Source organism: Xiphophorus couchianus, chromosome 5 (assembly GCF_001444195.1).
Source record: "Xiphophorus couchianus chromosome 5, X_couchianus-1.0, whole genome shotgun sequence".
NCBI classification, from domain to species: Eukaryota; Metazoa; Chordata; class Actinopteri; order Cyprinodontiformes; family Poeciliidae; genus Xiphophorus; species Xiphophorus couchianus.
Window position 1 is genome coordinate 6,430,112 of NC_040232.1, and position 23,866 is coordinate 6,453,977.

The following is a 23,866-nucleotide window of genomic DNA, read 5'->3' on the forward strand; positions in this document are numbered from 1 at the left end:
TCCTCCCACAAATTTACTATGGTCATTTTTTTCTTTCATACTCTTTGTGTTTTTATATTTTTTCTTTCATTTTATTTTATTATTAGTCACTATAATCAGCATTACGAGTTAATGTAATTACTATAATTTAAATTTCTCCTTGGTTTTATTGGGACCATTGTTTTAGCCTCTTTGGTTGCTCTCACCCCTTTTGTCCCTCTGTTTCTTCATTATTGTTGTGCCATGTCCAGTCGTTGTAAATCTTATATACAGTCATATTCAATAAGTTGGAATACACTTTTTTTTTTCAAGTAGGTACTAATTATGTCAGGCCCTGATGCAGTCCATTTCTCCATATTTAGGACTTTAATGTGGCTCTTCAGTTTCTTTTACCATGGGGTAATGGACTAAAACTAAGACGTGATGTAACACCTTAGTCTGTCAAATGGAGCTTCTAACACTCTTTCTTAATTTTATTTTTCTATTGCTTTGATATCTAATAGTATAATACCTACTTTCTTTCTGGAAGGGAAACCATAGAGAAACAATGACAAAAATAAATGTAAAAATGACAGAAATTGAGAAAATGAATAGGCTGAAAAAGTTTTTTATCTGTAGATGTGAAAATATATTTAAACAAAGTTATATATATTTGAATTTTCCAAAGTACCTTATAGTCTCCTCATGGATCCTTTTTGAATTTTAATTGTAATTATAAAAACAGGAACAAACAATTGTTTTACAAAATGTACCTGCTTGTAGGAACACTGAAAGCTCCATACACATTCTAACATCAAAAGATTTAGGAGAATAATATCAAGAAGTTTCTCTGGCCTTACTGAACCTTTGTACCTATTAAAAAAATGTAAACAAAAAAAATGCGTGCATGGATGCAAATGATTTCTTGCTCTTTCTATCAGGATTTCTTTTTTTTTTCTGGGTTTGTCTTGTGTATTATGTGTTTGCTTCAGTTTTTTAGTTTTGATTTGATTGGCTATGTTTCTGTGTAGCTTTAGTTCAGTCATTCACACATATTTGATATGTTAGATTCTCTAATAATTTCTTCTACTGAGTTAATTTTTGCATTTAGATTTAATTCCTGGTACCTCTGTTTACTCTTCCTCGCTCTGTTTGTCTTCTTATCCTTCCTTCGGCTCTCTCCCCTCACACCTGCAAACCATTAACTAATAAGTCCTGGTCTATTGTTTTGACATTCACTCTCCCAGTATTTATACGCCTCACTCAATCCTGGATTGTCCTGTTATACCCTGATAAACTCCAGGTATCTGGTTCTTGCTTGTCCCTGGTCTTGCTCCCTGTGTTCTCTGTTGTTTATTGTAAGTTCTTGTTCATTTTTTTTCAGTAAATGTTCAAATCTTTTAGCTGCCCTTGCCACTTCTGTATGTGGGTCCTACTCCATCAATTAACCATCAATATGACACTTTCTTTCCTATTGTTGCAGCTTCTAAATGGCGAACTATGCATTCGCTTATTTGGTAACTAATATCTGCATTTCATGCACACCAAAACACTCCTTGTTTGTCTTCTGAAGTACAGAGTGGTATTTTTTCGAATAAATTATAATAACTATGCATTGCATTTTTATAACGAGTCCATTGTGGTAGATCATGACAATTATTTAGAAAATCACGACAACAATATTATCACTTGTGAGTATTTTGCAGTGTGTGTAAAACTGATCTGGGGAAACAAAGCAACTACAATGTGCGACCTGTGTTCATGTTCTCATCCACCAATCAGGACTTTACCAGCTCGACCTCCCTGTCACCACATATTGGTTCCAATACTGTGGCCCTGGACAGCATCATTGGATGTGACTTGCTGTATTATCCAGTGTTGATGTAATATCTGGGATGCAGGGTTGGGAACATTTTCTGGGTTAAGGAGTTAACAGGCCTTGCTGCACAATAAGAAGTTGGATTGATTTTTTTAAATTCTCATTCTGATATCTTATATATAACATAATGAAAATGAAATGATAATCTCTGGTCAGACAGGAGTCCACATCCTATCAGCGATGGACTAGTCTATCTGGAGCCAGTCTGATTTATTTATTTTCAGTTTTATCAAGGACCAATATATAAGCCTAAAGCATCATCCTAACACTGCAAATCATTGTGCTCCCTCTCAGTAGGAAAAGAAGCTTGCCACCAGAGACTTTTTTTTCTTTCTGCTATTTCTTGGACCAAAGTTTTATTTGACAGTGGTTCCACTTGGGTAAAGACTTGCAAGAGAGGGTCGACTATGTGTGGACATGCTGCCTTGTTTAAACCCAGAAAACTACTGGGATTAAATTTCTGTCATCATAACCATGCAGTGCTCTGGGGGAGAAACAGATGCATAAAAACAACCCACAACCTTTGCAAAAAGAGAGTGTTATTCTCTCTGAGGAGTTGGACATCATGCATTGCTTCCATAATGCACTAGAGCAGATATGGCAGACCAGGTTATAAAAGTGTATGCATGTCAAAACTTTATTTTGGCTCACAAGTGGTACCCCTGCACCTGGTTAGCAGAGTGGAACTGAGAACAGGGCTCCACTGGTGAATCTCTGTCCGTAGTTTTGATGCACTGAGCAGTGGGATTAAGGTGCTCAATCTACACCGCTGGGTTTCAGTCGAGGTGTAGGAAGTTCTGAAAAGTTTCTGTTGCCTTTTTCTATATTCTAGCATCTTCTTCCCCTTTCTTTCAGGAATTTAGGAAAAGGGAAAGGTACAGTTGTGAGCTTCTGTTGAATGGAAAGACTAGCATCACTGTGCTGAACTACATAGGTGGATTTTAATGACAAAATGTTGCTTTTGCAAGGAGTAGAAGACTGGAGAAAAAAAATCTAACAAACTAAATTATTAAAAAAAAAAGAAAAAGCTCCACCTCATTTTTCAACCTTCATTTGTAAGAACATCAAACAAAACAGTTATGTTTTTTTGTAGTGATGAAGACGTATCTAGAAATTATACGATGTTTGTGATATATAATGTTTCACATGAGAAAAACATTTAACAACTCCTGCCATTTGTCTTTGTATTGTTTTTGTTTTCCACCTTTTTTGGGGGATTTTTTCCCCCTTTTTTGACCTGATGTGATTGGTCAGATGAAGTTTGCTGATTAATTTTAGCAGAGGAGTGCAGCGTGTGGATCCTGTTTGACATGTTGTTGCACCCCATGTTGTTGCAAGCATTCTGGGATTTGTATTTGCTATAAATGTGCTGCTATTGGGGTAGTTCTAATAGACATTTCGAATTGCCAAATGTGCTTACACTCTGGGCCAAATTTGACCTGAGTCAAATTTGGCTCACATTTGATTTACTTGATTATTATTTATTTTCTACTTCTAATATTAAACAGTTTCATTTATTTTATTTTTATGTTACGTAGACCATTGTCATAAATGTCTCTTAAACCAACATATGTGCAGTATGAGGTATGACAGATGTTTATGGATATTCTACACATACCAACAATTTACTAGTTCAAGTTATGCCCAGCTTTGCTCATTAGCATACTAAAAACCTTAATTAATCTTTACATTCAGTCCAATTACAAATAGGTAAATGCTAGTCTAATATACAGCAAACTCTTTTCCATGTGTGTGCTGCCCCGTACTTTAAACCTACGTTAAAAACCTATTTGTTTTTTGAGACCTTTTAGATACCTGTGCTTCATTTTACATTATTTTAACCAGTTTTTACATTTTGTTTTACCTTTATTCTTTGTGTTCTACATTAATACATTTCTTAGTTTTTAATTTGTTAAAGTACTTTTGTGGAACAAGAGTTGTTTTAGATGGTGCGATATACATTTCTTGATTTATATAATTAAAGAACAGATTTGATAATTTATATAAGGTCATTTAGTTTAGTTGTCTAGTACAACTAAACTAAATGTTGTACTAGACAACATTTAAAGCCAGTATAGGGGGTTAGTGCATTTCTCCATTGTTGGCAATTACAGGGAGACAGTGGAGAGAAACAACAGTTTTACAACAGGTAATACATACAACAGAACTAAACTAAGGTTGAAAATCTTAACTTGGATATTCAGCTAAGGTTGGATCTCCCTGTGATTCCTTCCCAATCCACAGTTTGCCAACATAAACTTAGGTGAATATCTGTATCAGACATAAATGTGTGTTTTTCTAAGACAGCGTAAGGTACCGACTAGTGATTTCACAAGTATGTACAAAACTTGTTGATGGACATCTGAACATTATATTTTAATCTTGCTAACTCAAAGTACTGTTCACTTCATGTATGTTGAGAGAGCAGCCATTCAGCTGGACCTTCTAAGATTGATAAAAAAGTGTGTAGGACAGGCATTGTAGAGTTTCTAGTACTAGTTTTTGACTGTCCTGCTGAATATTACTCCTCCTTTCAACCACTAAATACAAATACAACCCAAGTTACAGATCCCAAAGCAACTTTCTCACTCAGTCTCTGCAATTGCAGAATGTCTCCTTGTTTTAATAGCTTCTTTTAAAAAAAAAGCCTATTTAACATTCACATTGTAGAATGAAAATGGTACAAATTCCCATAACAGTTAGTTTATCTCTAATCCGCACCAAGATAAAAAATCATTATAGAAGCGAGGCTGAAAATACACAACAATAGAGCAATTTTCTTAGGACTAAGACTCGGAGTAACATTGTTAAAGCAAAGGTCTCAAAAGATTTACAACCAAATTAAGGTATTGTGGCATTCTGTAAACTTTAGTTTTAACAAATTATTGCATGCACTTAGAGGAAAATGTTTAGTCAGGAGTACAATCATTTAAAATAAAGGCTTCTACTGCTCTGAGCAAGGTTTTTTAAGACTCATTCAGCTTTAACCAGAAGGCAAATAAAACATAACCTAGCACATTTATATTGTATATTGATCAATTCTAAAAATCTGTTTTAGTTACAATTTTAGGTAGTAACAGCAGATTTTCTCAAAAGAGCTAAAAGAACTGGAGGCCTTAAAAGGTAAAAACTACCTATTAATTGGTTGGACAAAAACCACGAATGATTTTATGTCAAGTTTTAAGTGTGTTTGTATAGCACATTTCAGCAACAAGGCAGTTCAAAGTGCGTTGCATGATAAAAACATAATACAGGAACCAAACATAAAACAAGCAAAGAACTCTAAGCAAATGGGTTTTTATCCTCAATTTAAAGAAACTGTTTTTTTCTAGAAGTTTTCACAGAAACTGTTTCTCTGCAGTTTTCTGGAAGTTCGTTTCAGATTAGCAGAGCATAAAATGCTGCTTCTCTGTTTGGTAGTAGGGATGCGGAGTAGTCTAAAACCAGAAGACCTGAGTGGTCCAGAAGGTTGACACAAACAGAAGTCCGTTAAGCCATTCAGGGATTTAAAGTATTTTAAAGTATATGCTATGAGTTAGGTCCAAAGATAATAACTTTAGTTGTGTTTCTGTTCAGCTGTTGTTCACAACTGTGTAAACAAGTTTTGTTTCTGTTCATACATTGATTTGTAAAACTCATCTGTTCAGTATTTGGGTGAGTTTGAGTCACATGGTGATATTATAATGTAGAGCTGAGTATCATCTGCAAAGTTATTCTTACTTGTTATAATCTGAGCTAGTGGGGGGATGTAGATATCGAGTATGAGGAGACCCAGGATCGAGCCTTGGGGTTCCCCGCATGTGACTTTTGTCTGCTTCAATGAGAAGTGACTTAATGACACAAAGAAGTCCCTGTTCTTTAGCCAAGATTCAAACCAATGGAGCCCAGGATCAGAGAGTCTGACATATTACATATTACCAGGACCGTCATTCTTCCACAGCCTGTTTTCATGTGGATGTCATTGAACACTTTTACGAGGGCAGACTAAGGACTGTGACAAGCATGGAAACCAGGCTGACTGTCAAAGCATTTGGTCATTGATAAGAAACTAACAGTTGAAACGGCTTTTTCAGTATTTTTGCTGATGAGTGGAGGATTGGAGATTGGCCTGTAATTCTGCAATAGTGACTTATTCTGATTGTTTTTTATTAGTGGTTTGACAACTGCTGTTTTTAAAGCCTGGGGGAAAACACTCAATATATAAATATATCAAACCACAACTAAACCAATTTCAAAACGCACAGTAAGCCACGACAGAGTCTTTAAAATCAATACGATGTGAATTCTCCTGGTCCTCTTCAACATTGTTCTGGCTGGATTTTTTGATATCTGCGGTGAAATTGTTTTTTCTTAGAGAGAGCAGGGAGCCAACCAATACAGTGATCAATTTAGCATGTTAGAAAAAAGAAATCCCATTGATGATCATGTTAAAATCATTAAGCAAAGATGTGGATAAGAAATGCATTGTTCAAGTGTATACATTTAGAATTTAATATTAGGTAAAAATTTTCACACTCAGAATTCATTGAAAACATTCATGAATTGATGAGTACCTGTTTCTATATGGCAGTATTTTAAATAATATTCGTGGTTATTAAGAAATGTGAATGTGTCATAAGTCATTCTGCCTGTTCGCAACACTTCCAAGTACAGTGCATGAAATATACAGATTTACCACCAACAGAGCTGATTATTTGCTCCTGGATCTGAAACACTCCTCAAGCACTTCAGTTATAATCTCCTCCAAGATTCAATCACTCAAAACACAAAGACTGAAGCTCTATTAAACACTTGTGTGTTTGGGTGATCATGTAACTTTGTGTGCATGGAGGAATTTCGCAGCTGAACTCAGTGAGATTTTGATGTTTGCATATATACCATCATTTATAACTGGGTTGCAGAGATCTGAAATATTTTATGCCTGTGTTGGATATACTTCATATACTCTCTCTATATATACATATTTTATATTTTGTTATATAATTTAATATATATTTTTATAAAGTATATGCTGATAAAGAAACATTTATAACCCAAAGTCCATCATCTTAAAGTCATGTGCATTTCCTGCACATGCTTTCAATTAATTTCTGCAAATTTTATGTACAAAAGCATTTAAACAAATTTAAAACATTATGTGGAAAAATTTAAGTTTGTATTTTACCTTCCTTATCAAAGATATGTGTATTTTATGCATCATCTAAATGCTTTTTTTAACTGTAAAATTTTAGTAAATAAACAATGGGAAAGTAAACAGAAAATACTTAAAATTTCAATATACTAAAAAAAAAAATTCTATTTTTTTTCACATTTTAAATAAACCTGCCTGCTGCTGCATGAAGTTGAGTTTCTCCTTCAGTTTCTATTTAATAACACTAACATCAGTAGATGGCGCTAGAAGGCTATCATTTAGCGTTACTGTGTCACGAACACATGCACACATGCAAGGTCAGTTTCTGCACTCACTCAAATGTATACACACTGCTTTCTGCATTGTGCATACAATGTTTCTTTGTGTGTGTAGTACAGCGTGTGTCTTTGACACAGAAATCTTCACTCGTCTTTTTATGATAAAGACTTGTAGCGGTTTTACCCATTTAATTCATAATATTCTGTAATAGACTCGCCACGCACTGCTTATAAACACCAATGTAAAAAATAAAAACAATCACTACAGTACATGCAAATATGTGGTTGTATCGTTTGTGTATATTGTAGTTTTTTGGATTTGGGTTTCACTCACTTTAATTGGGTTTAGTATCCTTTAATTCAATTCTTTCTTTTAAAAAAATGAATGACCACCTCTGACTCTCCTATCTCCTCTCTCACCTTTTCAGCAGCTTTTCCAACTTTCAACGCAGAACTTCTGAAGGAGTGAAACGGTGGGAAGCAGCACATGGTAAGTCTTTATTTGTTCATTTGGTTTCATCCTCTTTTTTTCATATCCATCCTCACTTCACCTTCACTTTCATTCATTTAGCATATCCGTTGCTCTATAGTCATCCATTCTTTTTTTCTCTACTTCCGTATTTTGTACCCAACCCTCCTCCTCCCTCATTCTCCATCTTTGCTTCTCTGTTAACTAAATATTTTTCTTTAAATCAAAGTCTCTTTCTTTGATGAATTTCTTTTTTTTTTTTTTGTTGCATCTCCCCTGCTCCCCCAATCTGTCTGTTCTTTTAATCTTTCGTTCCTCTCCGCTTTTCATTCATTGTCTGCACCTTCTCTGCCTACCTCATGTTGCTATCCCATAATCCAAAGCTCCACTAAGGGACGTGGCACCCTGTCTGCAGAGCCCACCCTCCTACTGAGGGTATCAAGGGCAGAGCGTGTGTTTGAGAGCCACACTGTGTGATTGTGTAGTGGAGGGGTGTTCATGTATGAGCTTTAAGTCGTGGACAACAATGGTTTTTTTTTCTTTTTTTGAGGGGAAACACAAGACACAAATACATGTGTGAATGAATGTGTACATTTAGTGACTCCCATGTAACTTTGAATGGAACTGTGTTTTAAAATGCGAATTTTTGCATGTGTGTTGCGATCTGCCGCACAACCCCCAAACACAAAACGTTGGTCAGGAGAAAATTTATCATCTTGAAAGAATCTAGAATTTTTTTTCAATATTGTATTTATAAAATTAGGACAAATTATTTAGTTTTATTCAATTGATAAAACAGTTTTTATTGTGGCCATAACAAATGTGGATAAATTGCAAACCTGACCTCACATTTTTTACAAGATGGGCAAATTTTATATTTAGCTGAGGACTTTCTTAGGTTTGAGCACAAAAATAAATAAATTAATAAATAAAAAAATTACAAATTAAATGTAATCTCATGTGTGTTAGGATAGCTGATCAGCTGTGTTCTGCTCAGAGGTGATAAGTGGTAATAACGTGCTGGTTTGTTTTCTGTTAATTCAGAAGAAAAAAAGAAGAAAATGAATCAGACATCTACAAAACAGAGAATTACAACATGGGTTTAATGCAGTTAAATTAATACCGTCTGTCTTTATTAATATTTTTAATGGATATTTGTTAGAGGGTTGCACGTATAATTTGTTTGGCAGAAAATTGCAGATACATATCTTAAGAACACCATGAAGGTTTCTGGATACTACGACAACTCGGAACAATTGGGAACAAGTTATGTACGTGGAGGGTGGAATGAATAGATTCTTTTTTTTTAACCAAAGCAGCGTCATAAATTACTGACAATGATTCCCTTCCAACCAGCTAGTTCAGCCACGGCTGCACATAGAACATGAGCCAAAAACAATTAACTAGAACTGAACAAGGTGTGTTAAACTGAATGAACCAAACTTTTATGTTATAGCAGTGAATCTGTATGTCTTTTATATTCTGTTTCAGAACTGAGGCGGAAAAAAAATCTGTTGAATGAAAAACTTTAATTAGGTCAGACTGTAAATTTATTTACACCATTTTAAGTTCTGAAGATGATCAGTATCCTCCTTACTTTGTCTTTGGTCTTCACATTAGTATCATCAGTCATATTGTGGTTAAAGCATATTGCTGGAACTCTACTGTCTGGGTTATAATTCCTCACAGGAAACGTCAATGGATGACAATGCTTTAGGATCCATGTTGGATTTTGTTAAAAGTTGTTAATTTAGCAGACAGTTTACAGATCAATTTAAAACTTACTACTTTTTTGTCAGTACTTTTCATTTACAGTTATTTCCACCGTTTACTGCCTTCAACATTTTGTATGGTAATCGTAACTTTGCTAAAGTGAAAATGCACCTCTGGACCTTTTCAGTGGGGAAATAACAGTTTAAGGCTCCCTAAACAAAAACTGTCCATATTTCGGAAAACAAAGCAAAACCTCAACTAGAGTTAATGAATAAATGACAGAAGGGAAAGACTGTTAATCCAGGAAACAATCAGCATCTAATGCTGATTAAATGAAGAGTTTAGATTTATGTTAAGATTTTCAAACTGTGATGTCTTGATAAAGAAACTGTAACACAAGCTCACCTTAAAACACATCAATTTACAGCAGCCAATTGCAAGAACAAATTAAACTTTACCCAACTCTCTTTGTATAGACATGTATTTAGTGAGACTAGAGTATTAGACCTAGCAGTTCATCAAATAATCAAGTAAAGAATCAAAATACATAAAGTATGAATCACTGCATGGGAGAAAATATCATTACTTTGTGATATACTTTAACTCAAAATAAGATCACGGAATTTAGATGACTCAACAATAAACGACAAGTAGGGAGGGTGTGGTACCACTGTACTGCTTTCTACACAGGGTGCGTTTTGTGTGTGTGTGTGTGTGTGTGTGTGTATGCCAGTCACCCCAGGGTGAGGGGATTAAGTGTGAGCCAATGCAGTAAAGGTTAGCGCTTGGTCTCTTACGGAGACCTCTATCGCACACAAATCTCTGAAAAGGGGAGGAGAGTGAGATGACATTATCATGGGCCCAGAGCCACTCAAAGAGGAATGAGTTTTCTCAAAGCTCATAAAGTTGCCGAGGAAAACTGATCAAATCTCTGCACAAATCCTCAAGACGGAAAGCTGCAAAACTAAACTTCATATAAAATTACATGAGGAAACATTGCTAAACTAAAACCATGCAGTGGAATTAAACCCCTTCCCCCCACTCCTTTTCTCAGAAATGGAGTACGATTGAAGTTTTCTTTTACCGAGTTCATTTCGGATGGTGGACATTTTGGGATTTTTTTTTCTTCTCTGCTGAGAAGTCACAAAATGGCGGCCTGGAGGACTGAAAAAAGTGGAAACAGAGGGATGAGCGCATAAGTAAGACCAAAGGTGTGTGTGTGTGTGTGTGTGTGTGTATACACGTCATGCATGGAGTCACAGCTTTTCCTGTGAAACTGATACGAGAGAGATTCCCCCTCTCTCTTTTTCTCTCTTGCTCTCAAATCTGCCTACTCGCACGCTCAGAATGTGTTTTGCATCGTGGCATTCTGTATTGAAATTGTCTTAATATTTTGCAGTTAACTTTTTTTAAACCTCGTGCCTTGTACTTGAAGCTGATTATGTTCATTTGTTTCCTTTTTGAGCATTTTGTTTTGAGCTGAAGACATTCTACATGCTTTCCAACTCAAATAATTCAATTTACTCAAATATTTTTTTAAATGATCTAAATATGAAAATAATGTTTTGTGTCAACATGTTGACTATAACAGTTAACCAATCTGTATCTTGGCTAAGATAGAGAGTAGCCAAGAATCTGTATCTAGTACATATTCTTTTGTCTAGTACATAAGTGTTAAGGGTAAACTTTTATGCTTTCAGTGTTTCAATTTACACTGTGTTTTATTGATACAAACCTTACTTGTTACATATTGTTTGTGGTACATTTTATGTAGTGTTAAAGGGACTTTTTTTCATACCATAGTTCTGTAAATTAATGAGGTTTTTCCTAAACTAGTTAAATTCTGGTTTGTGTATCAGTTCCCTGTGTCACCTAAACATTTCTAAATTTTGTGTTATCTCCAGTCATTGATAGGATGATCATTAAGTCTTTTTCCAGATAGCCTGACAAAAGCCAGAAATGGTTAATATATTCATAGAGAACTGAACCTTTGTGAATTTGTTTAGGCACTATTATATTGCTACATACAGTATATGTGGGATTCTTATAATGTGAGTATTTGTTGGGAAAAAGGTGAAATAAAAAGTACAGATGCAACTGATAAAACATTTGTGAAAAACTATTCATAAATTATATATAAAAAAAAAAAGAATAAATTTGCTCCTAAAAATATCAACTATCTCAGGTTGCTGAGATGTATTTGTGAAAGTTGCCCTGCAGGTGTGTGCACCAAAACAAGAAAATAGTGCCAACCTGTGAGGTCTACTTCTAACATTTGTATTGTCACAAGACATCTTTTACAAGACTAGCGGGATCTAGCACTAAGGTCTGCAACTCCTTGAGTGCTGTTATCCTGCTACTTTTGGATGCATCCCTGCTCTGAGCAGGGGGGGGGGACTGGCATGCAGGACTACTGGAGATTTCCCTGGTGGGCCGATGGGTTAGTGGGCTGGTGGTTAAGCCCGTGGAGAAGCTGCCCCACAATCACACAGCACGTTGTTGTTTTACAGCGCCACAAATGCACCAGACTGCGCCATATCAAATGCCTTCTCTACCTTTCCTGATCTCCAGTCAGGCAGACCTCAGCATGCGGCTGCAGAGTGGACCTTTAAACACTTGAACGAGCGCTACAGGACCAGCCAGCTGACAATGAAGAGCGGAGATCAGAAGTACTCATTCAATAAAGGCCACCCTATAAAAACAAATGGCCTCTGTGGCCTGTTTTAAGAAAATCTTTAAATATTTTTAGGCTCTAGTGGCCATTATTGAACAGTAATTAGACAGGAAATAAGGAGTTTATACAAAGGGGCTGGGAATCGAACCCAGGACATTTGAGTTGAGGACTACAGTCTCTGTACGTGGTGCACACGCTTTATCAATTGAACCACTTGACGCCCCCTGTGGTGCTTATTAAAAACTTACCAGACACAAAACAGGACGAACCTTCTCCCTACTAGTGAAACATAATTAAATCTCCCCGTTTGTCTCTCACATCCAGCAGAGACATGTGCAGTGCAGTGGCTGTAGTTCGTCATGCAGGGCCGACCCAAAGTGAAATGAGGCCCTAATCAGAATATGATTTAGTGGCCCCTCTTCCTCTTTAGACCATTACCGCCACTGAATGCATTTTAATACAGATTTGGCAGGTTTTTTTGGCTGAGCTTAAAAGCAATCACTAATAATTGATAAATTTGTGCTGAGATGATTTGTAAACAAAGCGAGCACAAGCACAAAGATTAAACTCATAACATCAGATTGTGACTATGGTAACAACAATGGAACTGTGAACATTATCCTTTGCACATTTACAAAGTAAGCTTGCCCAGTATTTAAATCTTAAATTTAAATATTGAATTTTGAAGCTGAAAAGCTGATGATGTGCCAATCTGTTAGGAGCCACTTTTTCTTCCCATACTCCCCATACTCCTACCCACCTGAATCAAATGAATGGTTAATTACCAGATCTTTTCAAAACTTGCTGACATGCCTGGGAGGAAAATCAGCCTTTTGATTCAAGTGTGTTTGAGCAGAGGTGCATCCAAAAATTTCAGGACAGCTGCCCTCAAGGACTTGAGTTGCAGACTGCTGATCTAGAGGACCATACAATAGAATAACATCTAATAAATTTGTTGGCCTAGAAACATGAATGAGAACATATTCAGTGAAGCATGAACTATTTCTGTTCTCGTTAGCACTAATGCACCTACATTTTGAAGTAAGTGTGTGTGAGATGGGCTCTACTTAGGAAGAGAGGAAAGCAGAACATTTACAAGTCAATTTTACAGTTTATAAAAGCATGCATTAAAGAATCTGTGTTGCACAGAGAGAGAGATGTGTTGAACTCTAACAATGATTTTTCAGGTGATTAAATGCATTTTCTTAAGTTAACAATGTAAGGCATAACATTTAAATTAAGTTAAATACACACGTCAGATTTTTATTTTGATTCTAAGGGTTTATTGCCACTTTTATTGAGCAGTATTTCTTCTGAAATGGGAAAAGGTCTAAATTGCCTTACTTTAATGAGCATATTTATGTGTAATATATATGTAGAGGTTATTTATTATACGCACTCACTAGTATATAAAGGAGAGATTGAGCATCATGCCTGATCTGGTTCCTGTACTCAAAACAGGTTTTTAATAACAACATTGTCCAAACTCAGAATTTTCTCAATCAAAAAATTCAGATCAGTTCAGACGTTCAGATTCTTCAGGTTCCTGATGATGAGCAGTGCACATCGCCCAACATTTCTGACCATATCTGACGGTTTGGTGTCAAATTCATCCATATTCAGTAACAATTTGCTCATGTAGTTACCAGAACCTTATACATATGTATGTATGCAGTTTTTGCACCAAGTACACTTGTAACCCCCGTCACCATTTGAGAACTCATCATTGGGTAAATAAAATCTGAATGTTTCAGCTTTCGTCTACAATTGACTTTCAGGAAAACTCGTCATTGTAGGATTTGTTTGTTGCCTTATTTAGTCTGGTTCAATGTGGTAATTATCCATTACTGGTAATTTATAATTTAAAGTTAGTACTAACTGTAAGTAACTTAAAAAGTGTAAACTGTTCTGTCCATTGGAGCTATGAACCTTAATATAAACATTTTATTTTGGGGGTTTTTTTTTCCAAAGCATTTTCACATATTTTACAGATTTAGTCATAAAAAGAGCAGTTTGGTGTGTGAAGACACAAAAGTGAGTCAACCACTCTATAAGGCAGCTAAAATCAGAAATCTCTTCAACTCCAACCAGCTTTTGATTAAAAATACCCCTTCAAAGCTTGAACTGAACTAAATATCATGATGTGAAACTACTTCAATATCAGTTCAAAGACATTCTGCAGGCTGAGAAAGACCCACATTTCAATGTTTTCAGTCAATTTTTTTATTTTAGAAATGGTCAGGAATGAAGCTTTGCATGATTGTTGTCTATTTTTGTCCTCACCATTTTAGTGAAGGTTGTTTTTGTTAAGTTTAAATGTAAATCAGTCCCTTAGAGATCAGTAAAATCAGTCAATGCGGACATATTTTTTCATGTTAACAGATAAATGCATGCCCTTTGAAGGAAATGAGTTTCAGCTCACTTTAGCCAAACTTTGCAGTGTGAGATTTTACCTGGCTGTGTTAATTAACACCCAGCCACTGTCTGGTTGTGTGACTGAAGACAATTCACATTTATTTTCCACCTTTCTTCCTTCTGGTGTTGCTGCTACTTATCAAATATAGCTCGTATGCTTGCGGGTGCCCAGCTGTATCCTTGACCATTTTGTAAGTAAGCCAGCATGGGAGCAACTCAAAACCAAAAGGCCATTTGACTCCAAACATTCAATTCTCTCTTCATTAGCAGTCACATTACTTTAGATTAGCAGAAAGTGGACATTTACAGGCAACACTAACGCCCATAATTAAAATTAATTTAAAAAGTAAGACACAAAGAGAAGTAATTACTCCAAGTGTTAAAGGTTTTCTCCCTGGTAACTTCTCTTATCGTTTTATTGCTCCATTTTTTCAAAGCAAAATAAAAATGCAAAAGAGAGAGTGGACTTAGCAGCAAGAGGAATTAAGAGCTAGCAGTGACTCATTAATGACTTCACCTGATTATTAGGAATGGGAAGTTGCCCTGTAAAGGTTGAGTAGTTTACAATGAAATCTTTTAATTAGACTGGATTTGGTCTGATTGAAATGAAATATAAATAGCTTCTTAAACAGCTTATCACAACCTCTGTAATTTTCTAAGCTCTGTTCTTGAAAGTTTTTTTTTGTGCCCAAACAAGGAGGCAAACATTTCTTTAAAAAACAAATTCTAAAAAAGAAAAAATGATCAGATTGTGCGCTCTTATTAGGCCACAATTCAAATATTCATATACTTCAGGGGGCTGCATGCTTATAACTGCCTTAATGTCATATGGAAAAACACAGCAGAAAGTACCGAATAGACACTGACACGAGAAAGTCAACTTTTTTTAGGTACTGAATGGCAAGACAGTTAATAATACACTACTTACCAGAGAGAAAAACAAAGGGAGGTCAGAGGTTATGGCTTATTTCAAGACAGTTGCTTTGGTGTTGTCTTTTATAACCTGAGGCCATTTGGCAGCATTCAGAGTCCAGTACAAAGCCTCAACAAAGGGTCAAAATTTCTACAGGAAATAATGGTTCTGAATTTTCGAGTCCATGTTATGTGAAAACAACAGTTATGAAACCAATGCTGAAAAAGAACAATTGGTACAACACTAATGGGTCCCGATCAGAAGTTTTTAGCTATACTAATCAAAGCTGTGTGCTGACTTAATGACTCCTCCGGTTTGAAAAATTACGTAAATATTGTTTGTATTTAACTGAAGACAGTTATGGCATACCTGTATTGATTTGTTCTATCTACCTACTCAACTCTTGAATTGGTTTATAGTCACCTAATGACATTGCGTTGTAGAGTTGTTCTTATTTGATATAATTTGAACTAATGGGAGCAGGTAGGTATTAAATAGCAGGGGCCTCAAGATGGAACCATGGGGTACCTCGAATGGGATTTTTGTCAACTTGGACCATTTGTTGCATTGCCAAGTTGGCTAGACTGAAGTCTAGTATTTGACAAGTGCTAGACCCACTAACACTGTGGTTCTTCTGTAGTCTGTTTATGTGGCTATACCAGTCTCAGTTCTGTGGTGAGCACAAAAACTGGACTGAAAGACGTCAAAGTAGTTGGTCATTTTTATGAATATATTTAACTGTTAAAACAACATTTCCAACCTGATGAATGGAAGATTAGAGACTGGTCTGTGATTTTCAATAGCAACTTGTCCTATTTGTCCTTTTTCAGCAGTGGTTTTGATAACTGTTGTTTTCAACAGCAGTTTTATAAACAGCAGTGCTATAAGCATTTTCTGCAAGACTGCCACACTAATTTTGGGCTTCAATAAAACTCAGTGGACCAACACAACCAGAGGACATGACTCCAATTAACATCATTTATTGGGAAAGCTTCACGCTAGACCTCTAGTTGCTTTTGTTCTGTTTGTCTTCACTCATCCTCCAGAAATTGGGACCTTGATTCCTAAATGAAATGTAAAAAATACTAAATACTTCAATCTGAAAAGAGGATTTTAGACCACTGAGTATCAGTTCAATACTATTTCTCCTCAGCCAGGTAAGAGGATTTTGACCATGCCTGTGGTTCAGGATTGGTTTGACACAACTTGACAACTGCAGCCTGTGTCCTGGGTATATGTGTGTGTTGGCTCTTAAAACTCTGACTCCAGCTGTAGTCCACACCTTGTGAATCTTGTGGGAACAAAAAAACTCTTAATCTTCTGAAGGATGCTGTTATCCCTGTTGCTTTATGCACCTTTTTGTACCACATGTCTGCTCAACTTTCCATTGATCAGCTTGGATACAGCACTCTGTGAACAGCAGCTCCGTTAGGAATGATCTGTTTTGGTTCAACCTCCTTGTGAAACATCTCAATATTAAGTCGGCTTACCATGGTTCTATTGGAAATAACAGAACATTTCAGTATTATTATTAGTATATAAGTTTTACATTTTCAAATGAGTAAATTTATTTGACTTGAGAGTGTAGGTATTTAAATACTAATTCCAGTGGTGTGTATTCATAACCGTTTTGGGGCAAAGCTGACTTCAATGCTGATATTGCACCATTCTTTTTAACACTCAGTAATCTATGAATTTGCTTTACACACTCTGCAGGTTGCTGCTTTTTGGCAAAATATTCTGATAAAAATCTGTTTAGTGCCAAAGCTTTTTAAGACAAGCCACTTAACTCTGACTTTGTGCTACATTTCATCGCTCTCCCTCTTCTCCTTCAAACTGCTCCCCTCTGTGAGGTGTTACAAGCTGGAGCAGTGCTACTATATCACTATCTGTAGTGTTTAAAGTGTGTGTGCGCATAGACAAGACTCAGGCAAGCCCTCTTATCCAAATCCATTCCTCGCTCCACAATATCTGCAAAAACACTCACATGCACGCACAAAAAAACACCTCTACAGTCTGCGTAGCCTGTTTGGTGTAGATAAGCAGGTGAGTTTTGTACTGAGTCAAGTAAACCTACAACCATGAAGAGGGTAAAAGAGAGAGATTGATATTTACATTTATATTTACCCAGTGAGAAGAAAGAAAGGGATGAGTGAGGAAGAAAGGGGCAAAGAAAAGAGAAAAAGATGTTTACGATATTATCTCTAAGAGAATATTTACTTCTCAGTGGGAAATAGTTGCCTGCTGCCTCTCCTCAGTGGGGCAGAACATACACAAAATCCACAAGCTTTCTGCCATAAGCCTTTTATGTTTGCATAGAGTTAACTTTAAGAAGGCCTGGCACCTTTTTTAAATATTCAGACTAATTTGATCATGGTGAAATTAAATCTGCGTTAGTGACACATTATTTGTTCATCAGGAAGTCATTATCAAAGACAAACATGATGGCTGTGCTAATGAAAAAAAACTGTGATTGTTGGCAGGGTGATCTTAAGTTGGTATGTTTCACAGTGAAAGAGAGAACTACCAGGACCATGACAAAGAGTCAAAGAAGTTAACCCTGATAAGCATGATTAGACCTAGCCGAACTCACAACCAGTAGTACAAACCACCATAGGATCTGATTTCTCTGCAGACAAACTCAAACCAAATCAAATGCATCTTAAAGTGATGCTTGTTGATGACGTCGTGTGTTTAATTTGAGGGTTCTGTGAGCATGTTAAAGTTTGGGTAAGAGAAGAAATATTAGCATATATTGTGATGTGGACTCATTACATATTACATGCAGGTGAATGGATAAATGATGATTAAAAAATGCCCCAAACTTCAGTGGCTGGACATTACTTACCAGGACTATTAAAGACATATCCATAGTAAGGAAGGGCACATGTGTAACACTTTAAGACTTTTCCTGAAACTGTAAGTTTCTATAAAACAAAATTCATATTCTATAAGGGCAAATGAAATTTAATCATTTTTATTATAGTTTGGTCACAGTTATGGCAGCGCCTCTATTAGACTGTCCCTGGGCAGCTGTGGCTACTACCCAGTAGCTTGCCACCATCAGCGTGTTAATGTGTGTATGAATGGGTGAGTGCTGAAAGTAGTGGGAAGCACTTTGGGGGTCTTTGGACTTGATGAAGTGTTATACAAGTACAAATGCATAAAAGATATTTGACCAAACCTCAACCTGTCCACCATAGTTGGGAAAACAGCCAAACTGTAGCAATTATTTTGTAATTTGCGAAGAAAAGCATAGCACTGAGCAACAAACCACTTAGTCAAGTAAAAAAAAGGAGATCCTAAATGTAATTCATTGTGTCCTGGTTTGCTCAAAATGTATTTGTGTTCCTTGTTTAAAACAGAACCAGATATTCATCATAGTATAACAGTCCAAGTGAAGCACATCCATGGGTTGTTTATTTCATTACCCCTCCAACCTTCTCCATAGGCTTTCTGTAATTTTGTCTATTAGTCATCAACATTTTTTTCTGTTGCTACCATATATCAGTTCTTTTTTTCTCAGTTTCAGCACTTGCCTGTCTTCAAATTCTTTTAATTTGTGTCCTTCCAACCCTCTCATCCGTCTCTGTCCACCACTCTGTACTCCCTGTCTTGCAGTAAAAATTGGCTACTGGTCTGTCATGGCTGAATGACGGATTAGAGGACTAAGGTGGCTGTTCGTCATTTCAGCATTCCATATATTTAGTCAATTCAGCAGCACTCTATTATGCTTAGTATCCCTTTTTACTGCATCGTCTTTATTTTTCTGATCTATGATTGTATGTTGCTCTTGCTTTAGCCTTTTTGCATTATCTGTTGCATCCTATATTGGGTTTGCTCTCATTCCCATATGTTTCTAATGAAACTCATTAAATGCAGACAATTAAACCTTATATGTTTAAAAAAAACCGTACAAACTAATGTAAAATCCAACATTTTTTCTTGTGCACTGGACACCTTAAATAGCAATGAATGAGGTGTGCATCAACCAAACAACATAAAGCACAACTTTATAGAAGCAATATTTGAACATATTTAACTTTACTCTCTGAAATTCCAAAACACACAGGTATGTCTATGTCAGGGTGCAGTGTGTGATGGATGGCGGCCAAGGGAGGGGGCCCTGGTTGTCCGATCCTTGGTTGCAGAAGCTGGCTCTTGGGATGTGGAATGTCACCTCTCTGGTGGGGAAGGAGCCGGAGCTAGTGTGTGAGGTTGAGAGGTTCCGGCTAGAAATAGTCGGCCTCACCTCGAACCATGGCTCTGATTCTGGAATCAGTCTCCTTGAGAGGGGCTGGACATACTTCCACTCTGGAGTTGCCCACGGTGAGAGGCGTCGGGCAGGAGTGGGCATACTTGTTGCTCCCCATCTCGGCGCCTGTACGTTGGGGTTTACCCCGGTGAACGAGAGGGTAGCCTCCTCCGCTTATGGGGGGGGAGACAGGTCCTGACTGTTGTTTGTGCTTACGGGCCGAATGACAGTTCAGATTACCCACCCTTCTTGGAGTCCTTAGAGGGGGTACTGGATTCCCCCGGAGGAGCTGGTATAAGTGGCTGGGGACAGGGAAGCCTGGGCCTCCCTTCTGAAGCTGCTAGCCCCGCGACCCAACCCCGGATAAAGTGGAAGAAAATGGATGGATGTCTTTGTCAACCACCTGTTGACAGACATCTTCTTACTTGTCTACATCTCAAGTGGACAAGTAAGAATGATGTATTATGTTACAATACATAAATAATGGAAGAATCGAAATATTTTGTATAAAACATAAATAAAGATTAGATTATTTTTTTTTATCTGTGAACTGGTGTGTTTTCCGATGCAGGTCTGCACTTCTCAAAACCTTGAGCATGACAAGTAAAAGATGATGAACAAGATGAAATAAAACATACTTTTACTAAATTCTTTTGTTACCCTCTTTTCTTTTTAAAAGCAAACAGGCTTTTATTCCATTACCTCAAACAAGTGTTTTTTTGAAAAGCACACACATCAGTATATATTTAAAATTTGTATTTTAACAACCAAAGTTAGAGTTCAAGTATTTGTTCTGGTTTACATACCAGCAGGCTTTTCTCTGATTCTTTATAAAACATTGATAGTTAATGTGAAAAGCCTAAAGCCAATGGCAGATATGTGGATGTAATGATTGGATCATTGCTACATTGATTAATTATTTCTGCTTTTCATTTAAAAGTGGTAGCAACTATAACATTAAAAGACAGGATAAAGTATTCAGATGTCGGTTTGAAATCCTGGAGCTTGCTGTAGTTGCAGTAAGGTGAACAGCATACATGCAGATGTGAATTGGCACACATGCAGATGTGCTCACCGGCCTACTCCTCTGATTAAAGCTGTTCATCTCCTGATGAGCACAGACTGACATCAGATGTGTCTGATGATCTCCAGCTGAGGGTAAATTGTCTCCCCAATGTTTTCTTCTGTCAGGTTTTGACAATTTTTAGTGTGGGTGAGAACCACTTTCATTTTTTTTTTTTCAAAAATAAGTGGGAACCATCTGCTCAGAGAGTACCAAAGTGGACACTCAATGATAACTTGTTTTGTTCAGACCGTTTTAGGCTACAAAGGGAAGGTAAAGAAAATAAGAAGTTTGAGAATTTTGATATTGTTTTAATGAGGGTAAGAAGTTTTATTTCATATTACATTATACAAATTTGTTGAAACACAAAAATCTAACAAAGACAGCTAAGGCTTTAATCTATTATTGTAAGTTATCTGTATGTCTAAAACCTAAAGAATCTACAGCAACCTTTCAAATGTTGAATGCCATTTTATTTGCGCTAATTTGTTCTGTAGTCTACTGAGATGCAGTCACTCTAGAACATGGATGGTCAACAAAATTTTCTCCATAACAGAAACGGATCAGCCTGTGGGATCAAGTGGTTGTGTATAGAGAATGTTACCTGGTACCCTAGAGCCTCAATGACCTGACAACAACCCTTTCAGAAAAATGGAACGTCTCATTACACATTAATCGGCAAAATTTTATTGAAACTCAAAAACAAATGAAACGTTATCAATATATTTAGATCTATTGGTGTGATTTACCTACCACTACTGTTAATTATTGTTACAACAGCTTATTTGTGACTAAAAAAAATAACGGTTGTATGAATCGATTTAAATGCCCCTCTTGTCCAAATGAGCTTCATTCTTTGTTTTATAATCTTAATAACTTTGTACTCTTGTCACCAAAAGGACCACATTTATATTTACTTATGCATTTTTTTTTAGACAGAAGCAGTTTCAGCCCTGCAAAACTTGAGTTTGCCTGAACAGTTTAGTCTATCTCTGTCTGTTCTTTTTTATAAAGCTAGAACATATTCAGAGTAAGCACTATTGGGATAGCCTTTCAGCTTTTCTTCTGAATCTGCACTGTGACTAAATGGTTGCTGGCCTCATTGTGTTCAGTGTATTGGAGGCAGTTTTCCAACCCTAATCTAGTGCAAATGTAATGCTAATTTTGCAAAAGGGAGCCTGAAATTGCATGCTTTCCACATACATGCATGGGTATTCCAGATACTTCAACTTCCTCTCACAATTCAAACACATTTGCTTACTTAAGTTGTGGTTTGAATGTGAGGTTAGCAGTAAGCGTAGACATTGATGGTTATCTGTTTTGTTTGTTCCTTTTGTCCTATGGTGGACTGGAGACTTGTCCGTAAGGCCCAAGCCTGACTGCTTTCAGTGGCTGCATACCCTCTGTTACCCCAGATGGGATTAGCAAAGAACAAAATTATTGAGTAAATCAGAAAATAAGCAACACAGACTGTTGTTGAGGTGGAAGGCATTTATCTTGAATCAGCTTCCTAAACAATTTTACGTCTCTTCATGGAAGATATCTGTAGAGTCCATCATTCCAAAAAGCTACTTCTGTTGACTTTCATGTCAAGAAATACATACCAAAGTCCCCAGTTGTTGGTGTTAAAAGCCTTTGTTACACCCCTGAAAATGAGATAGTTCATTTTCAAAACAGGTGGTTTAAAGAAAATCAAATAAACCTGGCTTTTGCCTTGAAAATCTACTGCACCTTACACATTAATGTATTTTTCTAAATAGCAGAGGGAACCTTGGCACAGGGACTTGCTAATTATTCACAGATTGAAATTTGGCAGACACATGCGCTAATTATTAGTGCTTTTAGCAATTGTACTATCAGGGAATTAGCATAATGTCTCCCTAGTGGCCAATTTTAAAATGGCTGCCAAAACTACTGCAGGCTTAAACTAGTTTAAAATGACCGTAATTAAAGTTTACATGAAGTAATCAACATGATGGATTTTTAATATTTAAATGGTTTAGCAGAACCAAATATTCTTAGATTTTCAAGCTCTGTAATCATGTAACCAGTGCTATTTTGGAAATCGCTTAGGTTTTCAAGTCTTTCACTTTCAGAAAAGTAGCTTTAGAGATAAAATTATTCAGATTATCTTTATTTAAAATTATACTTTCAGCCATTTCATATAGACTTTACACATATATGTGCATTTTTTTTTCAAATACATATTTCTGAAAGAAAAAAAAAGATAATCAAAGTTAAACTTTGTATTTTTTGCCTCAAAAAGATTCCACCTCATCAGTCATGGAAATCCAATGCATTGCTGTTTTAGGGATTCTCTTAGTATTCAAAATGTTTTGAAATGCGAAATCACAGTTTAGATCAGTCGTTCTCAACTGGTCAAGCTTCTTGACCCACCATCATCTATTATTAATTAAGATTGTTCTCAAAATCCAGGAAATTCATCATCCAATTTATTAAATTAATTCACTTACTCAAGCATTAATCATGAGGCTGAGTCGGCCTCTTGTTGCTGGTTGTAGTGATGGTTATGTCAGCCTGGCTTGAATCCCACACACCATATGGTTGACATAACAGCCAAACAATTACAACAGTTTTCTCAGTGGCTGTAAAATACACAAAATAAATAAGTACAACTATTAACTTATAAACTCAAATTATGTAGCTTAAACTCGGAATCATCACACTGACACCGTAACCAGCCCTGCAAAATGTGTTCTATTATCAGCAGATTTATCTTAAAATGAAAACAAATTGATAAAATATGCAAATTAAAAGCACTTAAACGTACCAAATTAAGTTTTTTTTTTAAAGGAGGATGTTATGTAAAATCAGCTTTGTTAAACTTTATGTTACAATGTTATGTTCTCATCAAAAACACATTGCGGATTGTTGCTTTGATTCTTTTAATCATGTTTGAGAAATTATTTAATCTCCCATGCCAACCATTCTAAGTTGCCTAAAGGATACGTGTCCCAATAAAGGTGGAAAAAGTTATAATATGGTTTATCATTCTCTTGTTTCTGTTAATAACTAAATATTTACATTTTAATACAGTTGTATAACCTTTTAAGAGGAACTGTGAATGGTTGTTGAGACTGTAGAAGCTGGGAGTAAT

At 36.2% G+C, this 23,866-nt stretch overlaps 1 long non-coding RNA gene across 2 annotated transcripts in view; it reads left to right on the forward strand.

Annotated features, from left to right (window-relative positions):
* LOC114145219 (uncharacterized) overlaps window positions 1-23,866 on the forward strand; it is a 176,834-nt gene that overhangs the window by 8,761 nt on the left and 144,207 nt on the right. The window contains exon 3 of one of the 2 annotated variants that reach the window (XR_003595635.1): window positions 7,675-7,736. This is a non-coding gene — a long non-coding RNA (uncharacterized LOC114145219). The remainder of the gene's footprint in view (window positions 1-7,674; window positions 7,737-23,866) is intronic. The other variant, XR_003595636.1, reaches the window with a different exon arrangement.